The sequence below is a fragment of the Anser anser genome (assembly GCF_964211835.1).
Source record: "Anser anser genome assembly, chromosome: 2".
Taxonomy (NCBI): domain Eukaryota; kingdom Metazoa; phylum Chordata; class Aves; order Anseriformes; family Anatidae; genus Anser; species Anser anser.
Genome location: NC_139721.1, coordinates 33829381 through 33846274, shown reverse-complemented (window position 1 = coordinate 33846274; position 16894 = coordinate 33829381). Strand labels below are relative to the sequence as shown.

At 38.6% G+C, this 16894-nt stretch overlaps 1 long non-coding RNA gene across 1 annotated transcript in view; it reads right to left on the bottom strand.

Moving 5' to 3' along the window:
• LOC310895002 overlaps nucleotides 1–16894 on the bottom strand; it is a 41186-nt gene that overhangs the window by 11722 nt on the left and 12570 nt on the right. Inside the window, exon 2 of the long non-coding RNA XR_014580343.1 lies at nucleotides 5830–6006. This is a non-coding gene — a long non-coding RNA (uncharacterized lncRNA). The remainder of the gene's footprint in view (nucleotides 1–5829; nucleotides 6007–16894) is intronic.

The window sequence follows — 16894 nt, the reverse complement described above, 5'->3', positions numbered from 1 at the left end:
GTGAGGTAGATACAATTCATAACTGTTAAAAGTACAATTGATAGAAAATAACTGATTGATTGATTGATTTACTGAAATGGAGACTAAAGGTTATGAAATTCTCCTTTGTCAGAGAACTGCCATTATAACAGCAAGTATCAGCTCAGATTTGTCAAATTTTAGGGGCTTGTTTGTCTCTGTATCAGTGACTGGAGAGCATTTGTTTCGGAGAAAGAAAAGAAAATTTCCTGAATCAGTGCCTGAAGTGGCAGAGCATTTCTAGGCTTAAGAGCTCTGAACTCAGAGCAGTGTTGCTGTAAAGTAGGGAACATCCTGGGACAAGGACACTTTTGTGAGCCCCTCTGGTGCAATGTTGGTAGCTCCTGGCTCTGAAACCAGAACTGTCTCCACATGCAGACGTACAGCAGGAGGAGCATTTAGGAGCCGATCCCCTTCTTCACTCATGCAGCACAAGCGGCTGGGCTGCTCACAAGGCTGCTCACAAGCATGGCAAGAAGCATCTTGTTAGTGTCAGAGAACCAAAAACCCTTCTCTGTGTGCTCTGAGGAAGAGGCAGTGCACCAAAGGGAAGGATCCAGCTACCCAGACCTGACTTGTGCACTGGCAGTTGGACCACACTGGTTTTACATATGGTGTGTAAAATGAGCAAACCTTAAAATGGGTATTGATGAAGTGCGATTTCACCCTTAAAATGCAGCTGAATTCACTGCATCAGTCCAGGCAAGTGCCAAAAACATGAGGGAGCCGCAGCAGTATCACATCATCTGTGCAGTGAATAAACTGAGAGTTAAATAGACCTCACAGCATGAACATAGAGACTATGCCTATCCAGTGTGAGAAAGGCTCAGAGTATAAATAAGACACAGAGATAATTCCTGCAGGAACCAGAGCAAGTGGGATACCTAAAGAAATTTCAGGCCACATAATGGCAGTAGCAGGGGCTATTGACTTCATCATGGGGAAGCCAACAACCAACCTATGTACTTTCTGCACTGTTAAATGGAAATTTGGCATCTTTGTACCATTCTATTTATACTTTCTTGACCCTTATAAAAAAAAAAAAAGAGCTGATTGGGAGGGAATAAGTAGCTTTTTTTTTTTTTTCCCTTGCCTCTATTCCCCAAGAGAGAAGTAGAATTACTGTTTTTTTCTCATTGTTTTCTGCTAGCATGTTGAAAGATGGGCACGTTTTCAGACTGATAAGTTTTCTGAAGAATTCTAGAGGGTTGATCCGAACCAAATGTAAATACTAAGCAAGGAATCTCTCATCTTTTTTGTGTTCAATGTGGTTACAGGAATCATTAAAGCAACTAGGGCTTGGACTGAGATCTGTAACATTTTTTTCAGTGTTCATCAGAGATCACTAAGTAACTTGAGATATGTCTTTTGTATCATAGTAAACAAAAACAAAATTAAGACCAAGTTTTTCTCTATGTCATTCCAAAGTGACACATTTTAGTTTCCTTCAAGGTTTGTCCTTCCCTTGAAAGATATATCAGAGTTTGAAAACTACCATTAGATTGACAGACTGGTGTGTTGAAACTGGTGGGGTTATTACTGATGCTTTATGCTCGCTGGAGCATGACTGCTACACTTATTTCATTCTCAGTTAAATGTTCATGTGGATAATTCCACTGCAGTCTTCCAAGGAGAAGTTCAAGTACATCAGGATTTATGCTCCTTCTGATTCCTGAACTCTGATCTGTGGACATTGTTTGTAAAACACCTGAAGTTTATTAAGTGCTTGCTGCTCATGGGCATCTTATCTTTTTCATGTGACAGCATCTATCTACTGTTTATCAAGATCTATGTAGATCTAAACAAATTAAGCCTGGGAATATATCATCATGACAGACAACTATAGAGGAGTTAACAAAAAAGTGCTAGCTCAGTCTTTATTTGCAATTAATAATTAACGTACATAACACTGCAAACGCTTTACTCCCACTGGCAGGCTGCTACATATCAAAGCATTTTCATTGCAGTCAATGAAAGGTGTGTAACTGCTGACAAACATGAAAATGAGTCTGTGATTCTTCAATACTTTGTGTACACTACAGATTCTTACGTCAAATCTTGCTGCCATTTATTCAAGACACTACTTTTTTAGTTTTTAAGGTGGTTTTTTTTTGGAAGAATATGCAACTTTTTCCTCAGGTGTTGCGTAGCTCAGGCATGTCTACAGCATATGTGACTAACAATTGGGTAGCACATGTCAATAACTCAGGCCAGTGTGGAACTGGCAAGAGAAACTGCCCTGCTTTCTGTGGAAATAAATCTACTGCAATTCCCTTTGATGTCTGAAACCACCCATGCATAAAAATTGTGCCAGAAATCTGACCTAATGTGTTACAACCTACATATCCTGACACTGAATAATGCTGGCTACATCCTTAGTTAGCATAAGAAGTTGAATTTCTTCCACAGTCAGCTTGTTTCATTTCATATATCTGGCTCTTTAGTTGATAATTTGCATTAACTGAACTACTGAAAACTAAAAGAAAACTGAAAAGGAACACGTGAGTATCTCCTTCTGTAAGCAACAGCAGCGGAGACACTGTGGTTGCCCTCCCTCGTGCTAGATGTAGAATCACAGAATCACAGAATGGTTTGCGTTGGAAGGGACCTTAAAGATAACCCAGTTCCAACCCCCTGCCATGGGCAGGGACACGTCCCACCAGACCAGGTTGCCCAAAGCCCCATCCAGCCTGGCCTTGAGCACCTCCAGGGATGGGGCATCCACAGCTTCTCTAGGCAACAAGGCAATGAGGAGCAGAAGAGAGGCTGGCCTATTCCATTGCTCTGTTTTCACCCTTTTCTTACATATTTCCTATACTACACTGACTTTGGTAGCACCTTGTATTGTCCATAGGTGTGAATGGCTTCCACCCATAACTGACTCCCCACAACCATGCCAGCTCCCAGTGTTGTTCTGGAAACCCATACCACTGTAAGAAAACTCTGGCATTGGCTCTGACTTAGTTGAGCCTTGAATGTGACACTTGCCTTTGGAAAAAATAAAAAAGAAAAGAAAAGAAAATGTACAGTGGAACAGAATAACCAGGGTAGCCATGTGGTCAAATTTTCAACATGCTTCAGCCTGCAAAATTCTTGTGATGTCTAGAACTTAGTGTTTGATTTTCTCATGCATGTAACAATCCTTGTTTATATCATCAGTGTCCTGTTTCTGCCCACTGATTTCAGTAATAAGCAGATACTGAAATCTTAATTTTAGCTGCTGCGTGTTAATAGATTAACATGAACAAGTTGTAAACCCAGACACATATGTCTTATTAGCATTTAAACGGATGATGGACTATCACAGAACATAAAATAGGAATTATATTCTTCATGTGACATTGACATTAGAACCTTGATCACATTGAAGGCTGCCACGTTCACCAGAAATTTCAAACTTTTCAAGCATCTAGAAATTCTGCCAAGTACCGAACATTTGTCTTCTGTGGAAAGCTGTTTAACACTTTTCTAAAAGTTGAGAAAAAGCATACTACCTCCTCCTTTAAGTCGTTGAGAGAGATAGCAGGTTGTCAGTATATTTCAGATGAACGTAGGTTTAACTATGTTTTTTTTACAGTTTTGGTAACAAAGACATCTTTCTTTACTAATGGAAATGTTGTTCTTTGCCTCCACATGCTATTGCTGCTGTTTCTTACAAATACAAACTATTGGACTTGCTTTAAAAATATATTAAGCAACTAAGGCTCATGCTGACTTCATTGGGAACTCTGAGTTCTCAGTACATCAGGCCCTTGCTCATTAGTCCCGTTTGATTCTCTGGTAACATAGACCTGTGTTTTCTTTCCATGAGGTTTCTATACCCTTTAATGTCTTACACTGAAGACTCTTTTTTCCTTCAGCTGGATGCTAATAGCATACAGCTTTTGAGTACATTCTTTATTCCAGCAGTCAGCTCCTACTTATTAGCTATTCACCTGAAAGGTAGATGATAGGTATTATTATCCCCAGTTTTAATAAAAGAAATCTTGTGACCCGTGGGCAAATGGGAAAAGGTTCCTCCTTCTTATAAACCTTTCCATGTAATCTCCTGCTTCCTACTGATGACTGTATAAGGTTCAGTTCTTTCTAACTGAAATTAGTTGCCAGATGAAGAGCTGTAGGGAGAAGATTGCAGTGATGTTGGTGGAAAGACTACTGGACTGACGAGAGAACCTAGCAATTAGAGAAAACTAATCTTGACAATTACAGTGGTAGAACTAAATCTAAAAAGCTTGCAGGGTTAAGGCACATTGCAAACTATAAACTAACATTAAAATCTTCTAAGCCTGTTATTTCCTTGACTTTAAATACATTTACTAAGTAATACATATATATATTTAGAATACCTTTGGAAATAAATTATTTTCTTGCAATTCTTGTGCAACAGGCTCAAAAAGCCTGACTGACAAAACTATGGGCGTCCATCCACATTTTTAAAGCGTATAATGTAACTGATACTGCATATATATGGCTGTTTGTACAGTGAGACTGCAATTACTAGGAAGAATGGCATCAATGCCACTGAAAGCACTTATTTGCTGAACAAAACTCTCAGAACACTTCTCTTAATGAGAATGAAAATGTCTTTATTTCAGGCTTTCATACAACACCTATTTCTGCCATGCATTCAGCATTTATCTTCTACACTCCTATTCTGGATAACCGTCCTGCTTGAATGCATAGGCCTCCCAGGGATAACCTTGGATGGCTGAATCTGAATATCTGGGCAGTATCTCTAACAATTTTGTTTCCCTGTTTCATGAGAGAGAATCCAGCTTTATTAGATCTTTTTTCCCTATTTAATATGCTGGATATGTGCATGGTTTGATGTGCAGCGTAATATTTGTTTGGTTTTATTTCCCCTCTGTGACATATAAAATCTAATAAGCAAGCTTTTTACTTTTGTTGCTATGGCAGAAAGATTCTTGAAACACTTAATGATAGAAAATAATTTAAGAAAAAAAAATGGAGTGGCATCTCACTTCTATTTTTGGCAAGTTTGTTCACATATGTTTACAAAGCCAGAACTCTGAAATGCTCTAAGCTAAGAGTTCCACAGTGAAACAAAGCCAACCTCATAAAGTTCAGTAACTCCAGAGTCTAAATTCTTATGCTAAATGTATTATTGTTCAAAAGAAGCTTGTAAGGATCATTTACTGGGAAGGCATGCCTTCCTAATAATTTCCAAATAAAGCATTACCTGCTTGCCACAGTGAGGCAACGCATAGGGACCATGCTTTACAGGCCATAATTTCAACCCTGCAGTTGTTCAGTACTCCAGAACCCCTTTTACATACTTTTCAAGAAATTTGCTTGTCCAGCTCCATCTGAATTTCAGACATTTTTCAGGTGTCACTCTTATGGAAATTTCTAGCAACATTTATACTTCTTACTGGATTTAGGTCTTGGGGGGTGCACCACAGGCCTGTGGTATCATCCCAATAAAGCAAAAAATCACAAGGAAATGTTTCTGTAAAAATCTGGTAGGGAATGGTACCACTTCAGTTGGATTTCCTGCTTATGCAGCATTTTAACTGAGATGATTAATTTTGGTTGTAAACCCATCTGATAAGTAGGTGGTGGAGGAGGGAAAGGCTTAATAACTTATTATGGATTTAATGCATTTATCTCATCCCCTATATATACTACCTTTGTCTTCCATTTTCCTGCTTCCTGATCTCATTTCCCATCTTGTTCTCTACATCCAGAAGCTCTTCTACAGAGTCACTTTTACCATGACCATGCTTTAGTCAGGCCAAACTGTCAGTGCTGTGCATCCATCGCCTCGCACTGCCCCCAGAACACACTCACCTGCCACCTGAGAACCCTTGGGGCTTGAAAATACCAAGAGAGTAGACATGCCAGGGAACATGTGCAGGGGATGCAGAGAAAACCTGTAGAAAAAGTAAGTCCTCCTGTTCCAGGAGGGTTTTCTTCTCTGTCTGTACTTTCTGGTACTCCGGCTTCCTGCAGGACTCTTCTAGAACTCTCCAATTAAAGAAAAGAAAAAAAGAAAAAAAGTGATAACCAAGGTGGAGCACATCAAAACAATTAAAATTTACCAAGTGATGATAAAAATAACAATGATGAGATTAGAGTCTTAATTCCCATAAAAGAAAATGCATGAATGCTCCTTCTCAGACGAAGTATAGTGCATGTTAGCTCCCCCCTGTCATGCAGAGCCAAAGTATTTGCTGTCATGGAGGAAATGAAAGTTTGGGGTAAGCTGAGCATTTTATAGTCAAGAGCCTTTTTGCTAAGCAAACACAAACAGTGGTAGTCCACTGTGACAACCACAGTGGAGTTAGGAGATGTTTGGTCCTTTGTGTCTTTTCCTGCCATGTTGAGTAACGACCAGTTGTTCTGTCATAAATTCTTTTATTACAGATGTCTGATCTGTGCAGAATACTAGATCGCAGATATTATACTCCTGTCTAATTTTCGCCTGATGTATGGGGACTGCTCCCATAATATTGAACTGAAAATATGCATTAAGGAAACAGAACAATGAAAAGTTCTTACAGGTTCACTAGCATATAAGGTTCACTAGCAACCCTTCCGAAAGGATTCACTAGCATACAGGCATGGGCCAAAAATGTAAGGGTGCTAAACTGATCAGAAAAGCACAATAAAGCATTGTGGGACCCTATCACAGCTGCATTATTTACTTATGCATGGAGAAAAACTGCTCACCCCATTTAAATACGGGTACAAAATTTCTGCTCCCCTGCAGGCTCAGTGACTTCCATGATTCAGACAACTAAATTAGACACACCAATTTCAATGTTGGAAGCAGCACCAAGGTAATTTCCACTTCTTTCCACACTCATATTTTTGTAATGTTTACTTTGTTGTTGTTGTTGTTGTTTTCACACTTTCAGGAGATTGCCAAAGCAGTAGCTAAGCATTTGAAAAACTCATCCTTGACGAATGTGCTGTCAGCAGACCTGACAGCTTCTCAGGCAAAGCCAAAATACTGTGGCAGAAATTCCTCAACAAGCATCCACCTCAAGTCAATAAAGTGTGTCTGCCTGGGGTAACATGAAAGCATATCAGAGAGCTAAGGGCTTGTTTGTTGACTCAATTTTGAAGAAATAAGCTGAGCTCACGGTATGGCTAAAAGTAATTTATAACTAACTTTTTTTTTCATAGTGTTGCTAGAAGTCACTAAATACAGTGGTATACCATATAGGTATGTATTTGTTGTTTTCTTGCAATCTTAGTTGCTAATGGAGTCATGTAAGAGTTTTTTTACATGCACAAGACTTTGCAGCAGATGACTTCTGAGGATAGGACCCAAGAAGGAGACAAGCAGAACTTGGTATCTCTTCCAAGGGGGCCTAGAAATTGCTGATGCCAGGGAAAACTGATGTCCTTCTTAATGTAAACTTAATTTTATGGGTCAGAGGTACAACACTGATATCATACAAATATTTTTATGGGAAAATAAGGAATTTACAGTATTTTGCTGAAATATTATCTGAGGAAATGATGTAATTGCATGTTATAATGAGAACCTGTTTTCTATTATTTCTCTCAAACTTTCCTCTGTGTCCCAAGTGCAAGTAATTCTGCTGCTAGAGCATGCACAGCAAAGCAGAACAGCAAGTTAAAAACTAGGACAAGAACAGGTAATCATACATGCATACAAAAAAAATGGGTTTCACTAGCTCGTGAATTTGGAGATAGCAGTTGGAATTTCATATATCATTGTGGAGAGATCATTTTGTGACAGAGGGCATATCATTTCATCTATATGTAAGATGCTATGAATCTCTTTGATATCCAAAAAAAGGTGAAAACAATGAAGAACTAACAAACAAGCAAACAAAATAACCCAAAACAAACAAAACCAACCAACCAGCCAACCAACCAAAAAAAAAAAAAGATTACTGGGACAGTTAAAAATGTATAAAGTGTCCTCTAATAAGACTTCCCAGACCAACAGAACATATCACCCTAATGGTACCTTTGTCAACACCCACCCTTCACTCAAACACCATTATCCCAGACCCAATTTCATCCCAGCATCCCACAGCAGTTCTTGATCTTGGCTTGCAGCTTCTGTAAATGAGAGTACGAAAGCCCCATCAGGATCAAACCCTACATTTACTGCCTGCAACACCAACCCAACCACAGTGTGGGAATTCATGAGGATGACCAGGTTAGGGTTATGGTTAATAGAAGACCAAGTTTTGGGGTGATGTGGGGGAAGGCCACTCAAAGCTCTCTCTGGTCACTCAGTGTTGTGAAGTGCTTGAGATAAGGTGGAAAGGGGAACAAGTGTCCCCTCCCTCACCTTGCTCCTTGCCAGAGCCCAGTGGGCACCCTGCCAGCCACATGTCCGCCAGCCAGGGCAGGAGGGTCCCACAGAGCAGGCTCCCTCCTGAAGCTGGTGAGGAGTTCACTTATAAAATTAACTAACATTTATTTAAATATATATATATTATTAAGGCTAATATTTTATTTTTATATTTAAAAGTGGTTTCTGGATTTTTTCTTTATCCACTTTTGCATGTCAGAATCATATGCAAAAAATATATATACTTATATATATATAAGTACTCAGGTTCTTCCTTTTTTCATGAAAGGTAAGCATTTTATTGTGTAAATTTTAATTTACAATCTTTTTTAACTAGAGTTTGAGACTAGCCGCATTTGTAGCAGAGCTGTTTAAAGTGCATTTGGAGATACAAGTTTTGTGGTGCTAAAGCCAGATACTGTGGTTTGCTGAGTTTATCAAGCTACTCACTCTGCTACAGACCACTTCAGTGAGAGAGGCGGTTTTGTATTTCAGATCAGAAGACTGGATTAGTGTTGTTGGTGGTTGGTATTATGATTTAGTGTTATTACAGTGTCCCACTTTGATGTGTGGAAAGGAGAAATGTGTAGGCCTAATGCTGTCCCAGGTTTTCAGTTCAGGGAAATACTACAATACTTTATTTGCTTCTTGCTCTTTCCAGGTCCACTCCTCTTACTGCAATCTGCTATCCAAAAAGTGGTGATATAATTTGAGAAATTTAGAAAGACATTTATTACAGATGCTTGTAATTTTTTGCACTCTGTCCTTCAGGCTGAGGTTGTGGTTTCATCTTACAGTTAGACAACGTGACGGTGAGCTGCTGCCAAAAGGAGCAGTATCACTATTTGTCCTCCATCTACAGTTCCTGCTCTGGCCCTAGCAGCCAGCTTCCCATGTTTCACTTGCATCCCATCTAGTGGCTGCGTGGTTTCAGAAGTGGGCTGTTTGGGCAACCTGTGCCACAAGGAACTAAATCAGCTTCTTCCTCCCAGGGTTTGTCTTGGATCAGTTCATCCATGTGTGCACATTCACTAGATCCAAAACACAGTAGGGTTAGATTCAGTGGGTTTTGGTTGGTTGCATGGTTTTTGCTTGTTTCTTTTTATTTTCTTTTGTTTGTTCATTTGCTTTCATTTTGTTTTGTTCTGTTTTGTTTTGCTTTGTTTTGTTTCCTTTTTAATACTATGATAAAGCTGAATTTATCAGGAGGTAGAATCTTTATTTCTCCCACTTCTGTCTGTCTGTGCGCATGTCTGCATTTCCAGGAACATTCCCATGTCAAAGTTAATCACAGATGGCATTTGGTCTGTTAAGGCATTTCTGAAAATTAAACAAGAAGGGAACACAATGCATATTTAAAATTGAAGGAAAATGCTGCATGAGTCACTGTCATCACTTTTGTCTCTCTGAAACTTTTTAGACTATGATGAAATACATGTCTAATTAAAAGATTTGAGAACTCTCACTGACTTTGGTATACCGCAGAAATCTGCACTCTTTGCTGCTTTGCTTTGCTTTGCTTTGTTTTGCTTTGCGGATCCTCGGTGTTGCAATTGGTTTGGGCAGACTTGGAATTTAAAAAGACAGAAGGTCAGGCTGAAGCGATCTGACTCGTCTCTGGCTGCAAGAACTCTGTGTTACTGCGTATGTGGGTCAGAGGCAAACGTTTTTGCATTTTAGGCAACGTGATTAAAAATGCAAGACTTGTTTCTATCCAAAGTAGCACGTATAAAGCGGAGATATGGCTGATCCAGATGGTACCTGCAGTTCAGGCAGGCACATGCTGTTGACAATCACACCTGACTTCTTCAAAAGTCCACCTCACAAATACAAGATGTCATGACAGCCTTGCTAATGGAGACCAGATCTCTTTATAGCTGACAGAAACATTTGTTTGCATTCCACTGGATGATTCTGTTTCCCATCACAAAGAGCTTAAAGAATTTCTTGACATTATGAGTTTTTTAATAGCCTTTCTTTTTATTAACTTAAACAATTTTCCATTAACATGCCAGTGTTCTAACTATTTGTTTAATGTCTGAGGGTGATGTAAAATCACCTTAATGGCTGTTCTATCACCAATGTCTATGCTGGCCTAGTCTTTCCCCAAGATGTATCTGAGGTAATCCTATCTGTCAGCATCCTCTGCTCTTGCCAGAATACTATGCTGGCATTACAGTAAAAACAATACAAAGCACAGTCAGCCTCACACGAGTTCTTACAGATAAAGAATACAAAAGTGATATCCAGAAGATTTCAGGATTTCATCTGTTTTCAAGGAACAATGAGTTTTATAACTTATTTTGGCTAGTTTTGAAAGTTTTTTTTATCATTCTCTGCTGAAATCGCAAAGATCTTTCTTTGCAAATTCACATTTAATTTTTCATTGTGGCACCAGTGTCCTACCATCATGATTTTTTTCTTCAGTATTTTTAATGATAATCCATACTGATAGGAGAGAACATTTCATCATTACAGAATGTTTTTTACAGGAAAGGTTGTTGTGGTTCTGAATCAACACAGATCATTCATAGCCATGGCAGTCATATACTTGATCATACTTCATTTGAATTTATGGACTATAAATGACTTACTCAGAGAATACAGAAGTATACATAGAAGTAGTGAGTTGTAGAAGGAAAACTTTATTAGCAAGTTCAAATTTGTTTATTTTTGTCATTTAAAATATGTCAAATTCCCCTCTTGCTTGAGCAGTAAATAGATATTATCATAAAACATGAAATCAAGTTACCCATCAGTGCTGTCAGTCTTGTTTAATTATGATCCACAAATATTTTGACTTCTTGAGAAAATTTATAAATTTAGCCATTCAAAAATAAATTAAAAAATAAAAATATAAAAAAATATATATAGAGAGAGAGAGCTGTATGGATAGCAAAGCAAATAAACATATAGGGCTTCAAGAATTAATTTGGGTGCCTGCTTGCAATTGACGTTCTTATTACTGTGTGTTGTGACAGAGTTTCTGCCTGTCTACTGCTTTTATTGGTACTATAATGTATCATATTTGGAGTAGATATGCATATGTGTGCTTTTATTTCAAGAGGTTAGGGGGCAAGTAAACAAGGATTTGCTGGGGGTGGATTCAGGGAAAGAACAATTGGCTCTTCACAAAACTCCCATGCCTTTTCTTTCCCTTTACATTTTACTGACATACACTGCTTTGGAAAGAAAAAACAACACACTTAGAAGTAATCCAAGAAGGGCTGAGTTTTGAGAAGCCCTAGCCCAACATATCTACACATGTAGGCAATATGACATGTCTTAAAAACAAACAAACAAAAAAAAACCATACTTTTAATGTTTTATGCATATCCACTCTATTAATTTTAATTTCATATTTGAAACAGCAGGTCATTTTCATCTTGGGCATCTAAAGAACAAAACACTCTCAGGTCCTATTTCCAATCATCTGGTATCTGACTGAGAAGAATACATCAGGGAGATCACGTGTGTGTTTTCCCGTTGAGAGCAACTGGGTGAGTGCATTGTCAAAGACACAAAGGATAAAACAAAAAAAGTAAATGGTTACACTGTCATTTTGTGAACAGGAGTGTGGCTGACTTTTAAAGAAACTTACCTCTCATCCTGAGAATTTGGTGAAGAGAACTGAGTGCTGTGTTTTTCCGAGTGTATTTCTGGGCATTAAGGAGACTTTTAATACGAATTTTGCTTTTCCCTTGCCAGAGCCCGCTCTGTCTCCCCACAAAGCAGTGAGGCTCTGTGTGTGCTGGCTGTCACCTGCCCTGAGCTAGTGTCACCGTCCCCCGCTGCAGGCTGCCCCACGCTGCCACCTCCCTGCTCCTTCCAGCACTCCCTGAGCCGGTTTAGCAGAAAGCTACCGCTTCCTATTAACTTTGCTCATGTTTTGATTGAAATAAGGGAGAAAGTGACCACACAGTAGCTCTGGGAATAGGAGGAATGTGTTTGGCATGAAATTAGTGGCAAAAAGGTGAAGTTGTCTCCTGCATGTTCTAGGGCTTCAGCAGTTGAATTCACAGGAGTGTGATTTTTAAGATTCTCATAACTATCTTAATGTTGTAAGATCATCACATGAATGTTGTTTTCTTCTCAAAATGACAAGTCTCTCATCTTAAATTTGTAAAAGGAGTTTAATAGGAGTTAGTTGAATAATGCGCTTAAATATAAACAATGGATTAATTATGATCTGATGCTAATGCTCTCTAAATATCTCTGCAAATAATCATTTTAAGCAGAATGTACTTCAGCTTTTTTGCCTGAGGCAGAAAGAAGCGAGTGTTGCAATACCTAGTCTTACTCAGAGACTCCAGAGCTGTCAAGCTATCACATCTCCTTTTTTTTTATTTTTTCATACAAAAAAATAAATAAAATATGATGTTCTGCAATGATTTCCTACATATACTAAGAATATATATATACACACACAAGTTTTTTACAGATTAAATGCAGCATGAATGATTCTACTTTGCTATTTGTCATAACTCCCTGTAGGTGCTTAATCCTACATTCTCAGTTATTTTTATGTCCAGAGGACAGCAAGCTAAATATATATCTATATTATCATTTTACTCCTGAGTGATGTTTATAGAAGGATAGCATTTACAGTGTATACATAATTCTGAAAATATGTTTCTATTGAGCCAGTGAAGAGATGAAAAAAAATTACCTTTCAGTTCCAAAACAGAACAAATCCCACAGTGCGCTCTAATGTCTAATTTCCAGTGTAAATTAATAGTCAGTGTCACACAGTTCAATCTGCTGCCATGAGCTTGGCTTTTCACGTCACTAAATGTGATTGCATCAAGAGAAGCCACTGGGAAACCTGCAGACAAAATGCCCAGATTGCACCACTTGTTGTGTGTGTAGTTTTGCTAGTACAGTAGGATTTTTTTTGTTGTGTTTTGTTGTTGTTGTTGTCATTACAGGCATTTTACATAAGAAATGTTTTGTTTTGTTTTGTTTTGTTTTCTGGAATAAAACATTCTTTATAGGATACCCTTGTACAGCCATCCTGACAAAAGAGTATAAGAGAGACTTGGCCTTGGAATAAGTGATGGAGCATGCTTGGTACTTCTTTCATTCTTTCTTCAGAAACTTACAGAACAAAGGTCTTCTCTAATAAGCTGTAGCAATATTTTTGCATTGTGCTGAATGAATGACTGGGTGGGGGGGGGGGGGGGGAGTTTCTGCCTTGACAAGGACAGAACAACGTCTGTGGACGTGTAGATCTACCTGTTTGTAGGACAGCTATTTCTCCTGATGCATTTCAGCCTTTTGGTGTTACAATCTTCTCATTTGCTTTCCAGATCAGCTCCCTGACTGAATTCACGGTGCTCATTGCTGGCCTGGTGGATCAGCATGGAGGAAAGGGGGCAAGCAATAGGGGTGAGGGCTGGAGAGCAGAAGTTCTTTTAACCAGCTTCCCTGCTTTCCTTATTTTAACTTTACTATACTTTAAATTATTTCTGCAAGCATCACTCAATTCATTAAAATGTTGGTTAGTTTCATGTGAGGTACACAAGTAGCTCTCCTTCTTGTACTAAAACTTTTCCATAGCCTTAATGTCCGTCCAAAACTGAGTCTGGGCTTTAAATTCAGTGCACTACCTACCAGATTACTGCTTCCCCTATTTTTTTTGCTGTTTTCTAGAATGGGGCTCCTGTGGTTAGCTTGGATCCTATTACAAAGGAGAGTTGTTAGGTTTTTGTTTGTTTGTTTGTTTAACTTGTTGTCCTTTCTGGCACTTGGCAGAAATATTCCCCACAATTTTTGTTTTAAAAAAAAGGTCAGATGTATTTGTGTGACCCCAAGTGTTCTGTGTAGCAGTGAAATAACTTCTCCAGTACCATCTACATGAGTTTCATTGTCCAAAAAGATTCAATTCCTTCTTTTTCACGCTCACACGGACAAGAAGACGCTGTTGTACTTATAAAATTTACCGAAGAAAATCCAAATATCTGGTCTCAGTCCTTCTATCCCTTTGTACTGCTCCTAGGAGGAGTGTTCAAGGTTTAGATAACTTAAAAGCAAACAACTGTTCAGCTGTTTATCTGTATTTCTTTAAGACAAGAGTTCAGTATTACCCACTCTGGAAGAGGACACAGCAGCTTACTGCCCCTTTACACATTCCTTCCCCTACACATGCTCCAGGCCCAGGGCCTATGCTAACCTTTCTTACACTCTTCGTGAAACCTCTCCTCTTTACTTGCTTGTTTGAAGCATTAGGTAATCTAATGTTGACTTCCTTTTTGGTGCTCCCACAGAACAATAGAAATAGTTTGCACTTCAAAGCTGTTCTCTGTAACAAACAGGGAGAAAGAACTGACAAGTGTGTGCCCTTACAAGTCATCTGTTCTGTCTTTTGTGGAAAGGCCACAAAACAGAATGGCCACATGTTTTCTTCACAATCATAGTGGAAACAAAAATCTGGTCCTCTCACGTCTTTTTTTTTTTTTTTTTGAAAGACTACTTCTTCCTGCAGGGGAGGTATATCTGTGATAGACAATGGGGGGAAAAGCATCCTGGTGCTTTGGCAGTAAAGACTGCAGGCATGCAGAATGGAGGGGAGAGATGGAGAACTGGAGGTAAATAATTTGTAGTAGGGCATATAATAACATTATGTTGTATTATATATGAAAGGAATATTAGGTATCAGAATACTGCAGGAAACTGGGGACAGCTACCAGAGAGAAACAGCAAATAGTTTTTTGTGTGTTTAATTCTCTAGACAGGCTCACTGTGGACAGAGGAGTGCCAACCAGTCTCCCATTTTGCTGTACTCTATATCTGCATCCTAAGAGCTGGAAAACTTTGGAAAAGGTAAGGTGAGAAAAGAGTCTGTAGGAAATATGTTAGAATTGTTGTGAGGAAAGAAGAGTTCTTACAAAAATAGCTGTGTCTGTGTGCTGTTATTGCTGCGGTAATGCATTTTTTGCTGATACAAGACATACCATAGAAAAATCTGTCATCTTTGGTTTGGCTTTAAGACTTTGTTTAGCAACACAGAAGTCCCTGGAGTTTGCTGAAATATAATTTCCTGGTCTGCAATTTGACAAGGAAGTTGGTTGCAATTTTACATGGGTAAGAAGCCATACTGAACATCATGAAATATCCATCATCTTCTGAGTACCCCACTAGAAAAATAAAGGAAATCAAGCCTATCCTAACTGAGAAAGTTGATGCATCTGTTTCTGATTTATGGCATGGACACACATTGATGAAGCAATAGTCCAAAACTGATGGGGACGTTTTCTAAACCAAGATAATTTAATTAACACCAGGCTTAATTAACACTGGCCTAGAGATTCAGCACATACCCCAGAGACATAGCACAGGAGTACTGTGCAGGAGTGAAATCCCTTAACTAGAAAGAAAGTTCCTTACAGGAACTTCTAATGTTGCCATAGGAACTGGAGGAAATACTGGAGCTACACCCAAGGACTCCAGGGATCCCTCTTTGTATTTTATATTAACTATGATGTTAACACATTAAATTAATTTTAAGACTTCTTGTTTTAACACAACCATGGGTCCAAGAAAATAACAAAATTTCTAGATTGTACTCACTTCTAGAAGAACTCTGCCTTGATAAGAAAAGAATGTATAATAGTTGTGTTTTTAAAAATCTCTCTTATTTTAATCAGATCCTTATTTATAACAATAAATCTGTAATAACTGCCATAGCCATTAATTTGTGATATGTTGGGGTTTTTTGGACATTATTTCCTCCCTTATTCTAACATTATTTTCCTGATTCTAATAATTAAATATATTCATTTAAATGATATCATTTTTAATAAGGTCTGAAAATACACTTTTTGAGTGAATAAAATAAAGCTAAAGAGTCAATACTTTGAAGTTCACTTTAAATATAATTTTATGCACTGCCCTGGTTTTGGCTGGGACAGAGTTAATTTTCTTCAAAGTGGCTGGTATGTGCCGTGTTTTGGATTTAGGAGAAAAATAGTGCTGATAACACACCGATGTTTTAGATGTTGCAGAGCAGTGCTCACACTGAGCCAAGGACTTTTCAGCTTCTTGTGCTGCCCTGCCAGTGAGGAGGCTGGGGGTGCACAGGGAGCTGGGAGGGGAGAGAATCAGGACAGGTGACAACCTGACCAAATGGATTTCCCTTACCACGGGGTGTCGTGTTGAACACTAAAACTGGGGCAGGGCTGGCTGGAGGGGCAGCCGCTGCTCAGGAATGGGACGGGCATCAGCTGGCAAGTGGTGAGCAATCACATTGCGCATCACTTGTTTTGTATATTATTATTATTATTCATTATTTTCAGTCAGTGGGTGGTAAGCAATTGCTAACCTATTAAACCGTCTTTTGCTCAATCCACAAGTTTTATGTTTTCTTTTCTTTTTCTTTTTTCTTTTTTTTTTTTTTTTCAATTCTCTCCTCCACCCCACTATGGGGGTGGGAGGAGTGAGCAAATGGCTGTGTGGTGCTTACATGCCTGCTGGTTAAACCACAGTGTTTAAGAGAAAGAGAAGGCTGAAATGCATAAATAGAATATTTTTTTAAAGAGTTTTTGTATTATTTTTGAGCTTTTCCAATTGTCTCTT